Source organism: Gossypium hirsutum, chromosome A12, assembly GCF_007990345.1.
Source record: "Gossypium hirsutum isolate 1008001.06 chromosome A12, Gossypium_hirsutum_v2.1, whole genome shotgun sequence".
NCBI lineage: Eukaryota > Viridiplantae > Streptophyta > Magnoliopsida > Malvales > Malvaceae > Gossypium > Gossypium hirsutum.
In genome coordinates, this window is record NC_053435.1 from 67,341,083 (window position 1) to 67,347,346 (window position 6,264).

Here is a 6,264-nt window from a genome sequence, read left to right on the forward strand (position 1 = left end):
TTGTTCAAAGTCGGGCAAGGTTTAGGGATTCTGATTTGGGGAAGAGGGGAAACGGGAAATGGGGAAATGGTTGTTAAAGACTTGTTCAGAGAGGGAGCTGGAAAGAGTCGAGTTTCAGCGTTGGTTGAAAAAGACTGGGAGGGTAAAACAGGGCATAGAAATTGGGAAGACGTCCGTAATAGCTAATCGTCGTTTTGGGAAGGGAATACAAAAGCAGAGATTTTGGGGAATAGGCCAGTAATGTAATACGCCTGTAATAGGCATACAGCGAACCAAACGCCGGATTAGCTGAGGCGCGCGGAATAGATGGGTAATCGCATACCCATTACAGCGAACCAAACACGATGTTAGGTCTCGGGATGAAAAAATGATATAATTTAACTACCAACTTATGCATTAAATCAATTTATTATTATATTAATTTTTAAAATACGACCTTACCCTCAAGTTAAACACAAGACTTAAAGGGAAAAGGATCAAAAAGAAAAAAAAGCCCGGCTAGTTAGTAACCATTTTTTAAAGTTCAGTGACAATAAATTTTAAATATAGTTGGATGAGCTATTGTGTAATTTACCAAACCTTCTCGAGTGCTCTATTGGAAACTGAAAATTTCCTAAAATTTCCTAATAGCAGCACTAATTCTAAACGAGGCTTGATCAATTCCTTCTTTGAAGATCGTTAATGTTGTTCTTGAATCTTCGATAGCTGGTGAAGTAAGAAGTAAATATCATAGAGGGAAAAAGAAATAAACAGAGAAAAAAATTGAGCAAATGCATTACTGGGTTCGAGCTTTTGCTTCTGATTTCTCTGGAACTCCTCCCCAGCCTCGAAGGTAACGCTAAATCTATATGTTTGTAAATTGTTTATGTTATAGAAGATTTGTCTGACTGATTCTTGCATGGTTTCTCAGTGGTCATACCGCTGTTCCAATCGGAAATCGAAGATCGTTGTGTTTGGTGCCTTCTCGACAAGAAATTCCTTAGTGACATCACTGTTTATGACATCGGTACTTTGTTTTTTTTCTTGATTGTTCTTTGGTATTTGGTGAAAGTTCTTTTTTCCTTTTTAATTTTCTTCACGGTTGTTCTGGTTTTCACCGTTTCGTTCATCTGGATTGTAACTTAAATTTGATCGAGGCATGAGAAAATGCATTCGTTAGCTCATTTTAAGAATCTAGAGTCAAATTTGTGTGATTTCGTAGTTGGTTTTTCAACTCTATGAAAGCCAATAGCTATGTGCATTCAATATTGCGATGAAATAGCTGATATATGTTTAATTTTTGAATTGAATAAAGTGGTTTAAATCCTTGGAAGCTGATGCAGTTATTCAGTGAATAGTATTAGATCGGAATTTTCATTGAAGTAATTGTCAAAGAGAATGATCATGGTAATTGAGATGAAATTAACGCTTATCTTTGTCTTCATACTAGTGATGAAACAACTGGAGCTAGCTTGTGTATTTTTTATCCAGGAGACAAGTGCTTGGGGTTTTATAAGGAATGAGTACTTGTGTATTTTTCAGAGCTTGGGGTTTTGAAGCACAGTGGGAGTTGGACCTTAGATGAATGCTTAGAGGTGCCAAAGGAAATTACTTGGGGGATGTATTGTTCATATCAACTAGGAATGTATAATTTATGGTGTGTTCAGAAAGCCACTTAGTAATTGGACTTGGGTCTAATTGCTTGTAATTAAACATGTGTGGCATGTTTGGGTAACCATTTTAATTAGTAGGTCCTAGTGAATTGAGTATAATCAGAGCACTCCAATTACACTGTTCAGTTCTTATAGAAGATTGAGAATTGGAGGAAATACTAGGGTAATTAGCCATGATGACTTCCAACCTTTTTCTTTAGATTCTTTATTCCTTTTTAAGATGTAATTGCTCTCTGCAAGATAAACACATTTATAGAATTAGAATTCATTGTAACTACAAGGCACTGTAATTACTACCCTAATAATTACACTTTTTTACAATTACCTTATGGTGTCCAAACATACCCTTGTGTGGATTAAATGGTAAAAGTGACACTATTGATGCAGATAGGACTGATGATGTTTAAGTGATATTCATCATACCATTAGCTGTAGAGTAAGTAGCTAGTCAAGTGCAGCTCCTTCTAGAGAATTGTGAGATTTATTATTATTGGTGTTTGTGCTTTAATATGCCTAGCCCTCTTTAAGAATAATAATTGTATTGTTTTGACATTTTTCATCATTGCTGTATTTTGGATATAATAAGTAAACCTCGTACATGTGCCACTCACTTCCATAATCTCAAGGGCTATCTGCAAATTCTGACTTGTACTGTCTTTTTTCCTTAATGCTGTAGAAAACAAACTATGGTTTCAGCCAGAATGTACTGGAAATGGGTCAGATGGACAAGTTGGTCCAACCCACGAGCATTTCATGTTGCTGTTGCAATTGATTGTCATATGTTTATCTTTGGTGGTCGTTCTGGTAACAGAAGGTTTGTAAGCATCAAGTGTGCCTAAAAGTCTATTTGTTTTATTACTCAAATCATTTATAAACACATGCTATTGATTATAATATTAATATCCAGGTTAGGTGACTTTTGGGTCCTAGACACTGGTAAGGTTCTGTTTCTGTTATCTTGTGGTGTAAGCTTCTTGAACCTTATGTTTAACCCATTTAAATAATTGGATATATTTATTACAGATATATGGCAATGGTCAGAGTTAACAAGTTTTGGTGACCTTCCATCATCAAGGGATTTCTCTGCTGCTTCAGCTATTGAAAATCGAAAATTGTTATGTATGTTAACTTGGAATTTCAATCATGTAGATCATTTGTTTGTGTAAGTATATTTTTCAAGCAGTAGTGAATTGAGTGCAGGTATGGTGGTTGGGATGGTAAAAAGTGGTTGTCAGATGTATATATCTTGGACACAAGTAACTTCTTTGCTCTGGAATTTATTTGTTTTCCTCCTCCACTAAACTACTTATTCCTACTTAGTAAGATGACTTGCTAAGTAAGACGAGGATGTCCTTGAACAGTATCGCTCGAATGGATGGAGCTATCAGTTACTGGATCACTACCACCACCTAGATGCGGCCACACAGCTACTATGGTTGAGAAAAGGTTGCTTGTCTTTGGTGGCAGAGGTGAAGTGTTCATATAGCAGTCCCATTGTAGCGAGTTTCCATGATCATTAATCTTTCGACCATCTGGAAACCATTTTTCATAGAATAATTATTGGAGAATTATTGTTTATGTTAGAAGCAAGATGGCATTTTATGTCTTCTTGATGATATCTATCTTTGATACTTGTTTACTAGGAGCATGCTTGGTTCTGAAAAATGTTCTTGTTTCAGTTAATTGAGCTGAAACGAGCACTTTCTAAACTTTGGCAGGTGGTGGTGGCCAATCATGAGTGATTTATGGGCTTTGAAGGGTCTTATTGAAGAAGGTTTGTATTTGGATTTCCTTTCCATTTTATTTGTGTGGATAGACTTTATTTCTTTAAAATCATTGAACTGTAATTTCCTTACTGATGCTTATATTATTCTTGAAATTTGTTTTTTAAAATTTAAAAGAGTTTGTACCTAATGATATCTGTATAATTTCTGTCCTTCGATGAGTTAGTTCCGTTTGAAAGATGTTTGTAGCACTATGAAATGATTTTCTTAGTAGTTCTCTTGCAGAATAAAGCCAGCTTTCTAGTGTTGTCCAAATCCAAATATTTAATGGCGCAATAGCATGAATCCTGAAATTGATTCTATGGATACTTGCAACTTTCTTTTCCATGTTAATGATAGTATGGATGATACATTTTCATGTAATTGTTTTTCCTTGGATAATTTTATACAGGCAATTGAACTACATGTTTGCTTCATTTTGCCTAGACAAAGCTAGGAGATGTATAATTCAATGGACCAACCTATTGTTAATTATTGATTAAAATTTTTATTAGAGACATCCTATCCTTCTTTGCTTTTTCTCGACCTTTATTTGTCTTTAATATAAGCCAATGATGTTTGCTCTTTTGTTGTTTTTAGAATAAATATTGTTTCTGATTTTAGATTGTTATAATGAATTATTAAGTTAATTTATGTTGCCTTTCTTGTGGAAGGAAGAGAACGAAACACCTGGATGGACCCAATTGAAGCTTCCAGGTCAATCGCCTTCTCCCCGTTGTGGACATACGGTCACATCCGGAGGGCACTATGTAATGTCATCTCTAAATCCCTCACTGATTTAGCTGTGCATCTTAATCTTGCAGAACTAAAAACCGCTGAAGATGCAAAATTAGCTTGTTAATTCATATGCCTCCATCTCTTATATTTAGGAATAGAGCATATAAGAAAATTATTTTTTTTGCATTTTTTCCTGTAATTTATGACTGAAATATTGAATAAATAGGACTGCTTTTATGTTATTTATATATTGTTTCTTTTTTGGGATAAGTCTTCAGGGTGAGCATGAACCTCAAATATCCAGCTTAACGTATAGCTATTGCATCAACATTTAAATCATAGCTTAATTTCAAATGGAATGTTAGGCATTATACTATCAACATACACAGAAAAAATGACTGATTGAGATGAGAGTGTCATAGTGGATGTGTGGGCCTATAAAGAACTACGATGCAGTAGCTATTACCATTATGCTATTTTATTATTTTATTTTATTTATTGATTATTAGACATGAGTGGATGGCTAGGATTATTAGTTACCTTTAGGGTTTAAATCAAGGAAGTCAGTACCGCATTGGTGGATGCACCATTTTTCTATTGGAACTGGTTCGTACCGGTACTGGTCTGTTTTGGTGTACCATTTCTAATTTATCGATATTTTTGAAAAAAAATTTAACATATATAAAAATATTTAAAAATACCAAAAGAATTATATAAAATAAATTTCAAATATAAAATATTCTTGCACCAACTAATGCACAATGTTCTAGTAAAATTTTTTATTATTTATTACCATAACGACAAAATTTAGAAAATTTATAGTTTTTAATATTATTCATGCACAAGACAGTGCACAATGTTCCAGCCGGTGCGATCGGAATAAGGCAGAAGGAGCCAGTGTGACCGCTATGGATCAAAGTTTTAACAAATGCTGAAAAAGTTGGTTGCACTGGTTTATTACTAGAATGGTGTGCACCAGCCGAAACTAGTGCGGAACCGACTACACTATTTTAAATCTAGGTTTAGGACTAAACTTTTTTTGTAATCTTAGAATAAATAAGCAGTAAAATAGATTTGCAGGCAACCTTTTTTTTTGTTTCAAAAAAAAATTAATAGATTTAAAAAACTAATGGTTTTATAACCTACATTTTCATGAGTTCTAACTTCTATCTTGATTTTCAGCCTTAATTTTATTGATTGTTGATGTTTTCTACCCTAAATCAGACCAATATAAACTAGGAATGACTACATAAAGATAAAGGTGTGGATTGCATACATTAAGGACAAAATCAGAGAATTCAAGGTGATCTGGGCATTTGAAGAAAACACATGCAAATTCTCCCAAGAGAATTAATTTAATGGAGAATATCTATTTCAAGAGAGGAATTGGAAGACCAAAGAGGAAATGAATGAAAACTATAAACCGACCTGAACAAGTTTAGGAAGAAGAATTATTCTTATTTTTTCTAATCTGACTATAGCCTTTTAAAGAATAGCAGGAAAAATAAAAAGGAAATAATCTCTAGAAATTAGCCTATCCCTAAAAATTAGTAATTTGATTATGGCTAATAGTATAAGGAAATTCCTAGAACTAAGGTAGAAAATCTGCTTAATTTAAGGAATTCCAACACTCCCCCTCAAGCTGGAGTGTAGATGTTAATCAAACCCAGCTTGCCCATAATTTCTTCGAACATTTTTCTGCTCAAGCTTTTGGTTAACACGTCTGCTACTTGTTGTCTTGTTGGTAGATATGAAACACAAACTTCCCCTTTGTTAATTTTCTCCGTAATAAAGTGGTGATCAATTTCCACATGCTTGGTATGGTCATGGTGTACAGGGTTATGAGCTATGCTAACTGCTGCCTGGTTGTCACAGTATAATGTTATAGGTTTTGTATAGGATAATTTTAGTTCTCCCATTAGCCGTTGTAACCACATTCCTTCACATATACCGTGGGACAAAGCTCGATATTCAGATTCAGCACTGCTTCGTGCCACAACAGATTGCTTTTACTCTTCCATGTCACGAGATTACCCCAAACATAGCTACAGTAACCGCTTGTGGAGCCCTGTCATTAACTGCCCCTGCCCAGTCTGCATCAGTGTAGACTT

The 6,264-nt window shown here is 34.5% G+C and overlaps 1 pseudogene; it reads left to right on the plus strand.

The window, feature by feature from the left end:
• The first annotated feature begins 512 nt into the window (after positions 1 to 512).
• On the plus strand, positions 513 to 4,395 carry LOC121211496 (protein GLUTELIN PRECURSOR ACCUMULATION 3-like; annotated as a pseudogene).
• The last annotated feature ends 1,869 nt before the right edge of the window (positions 4,396 to 6,264 follow it).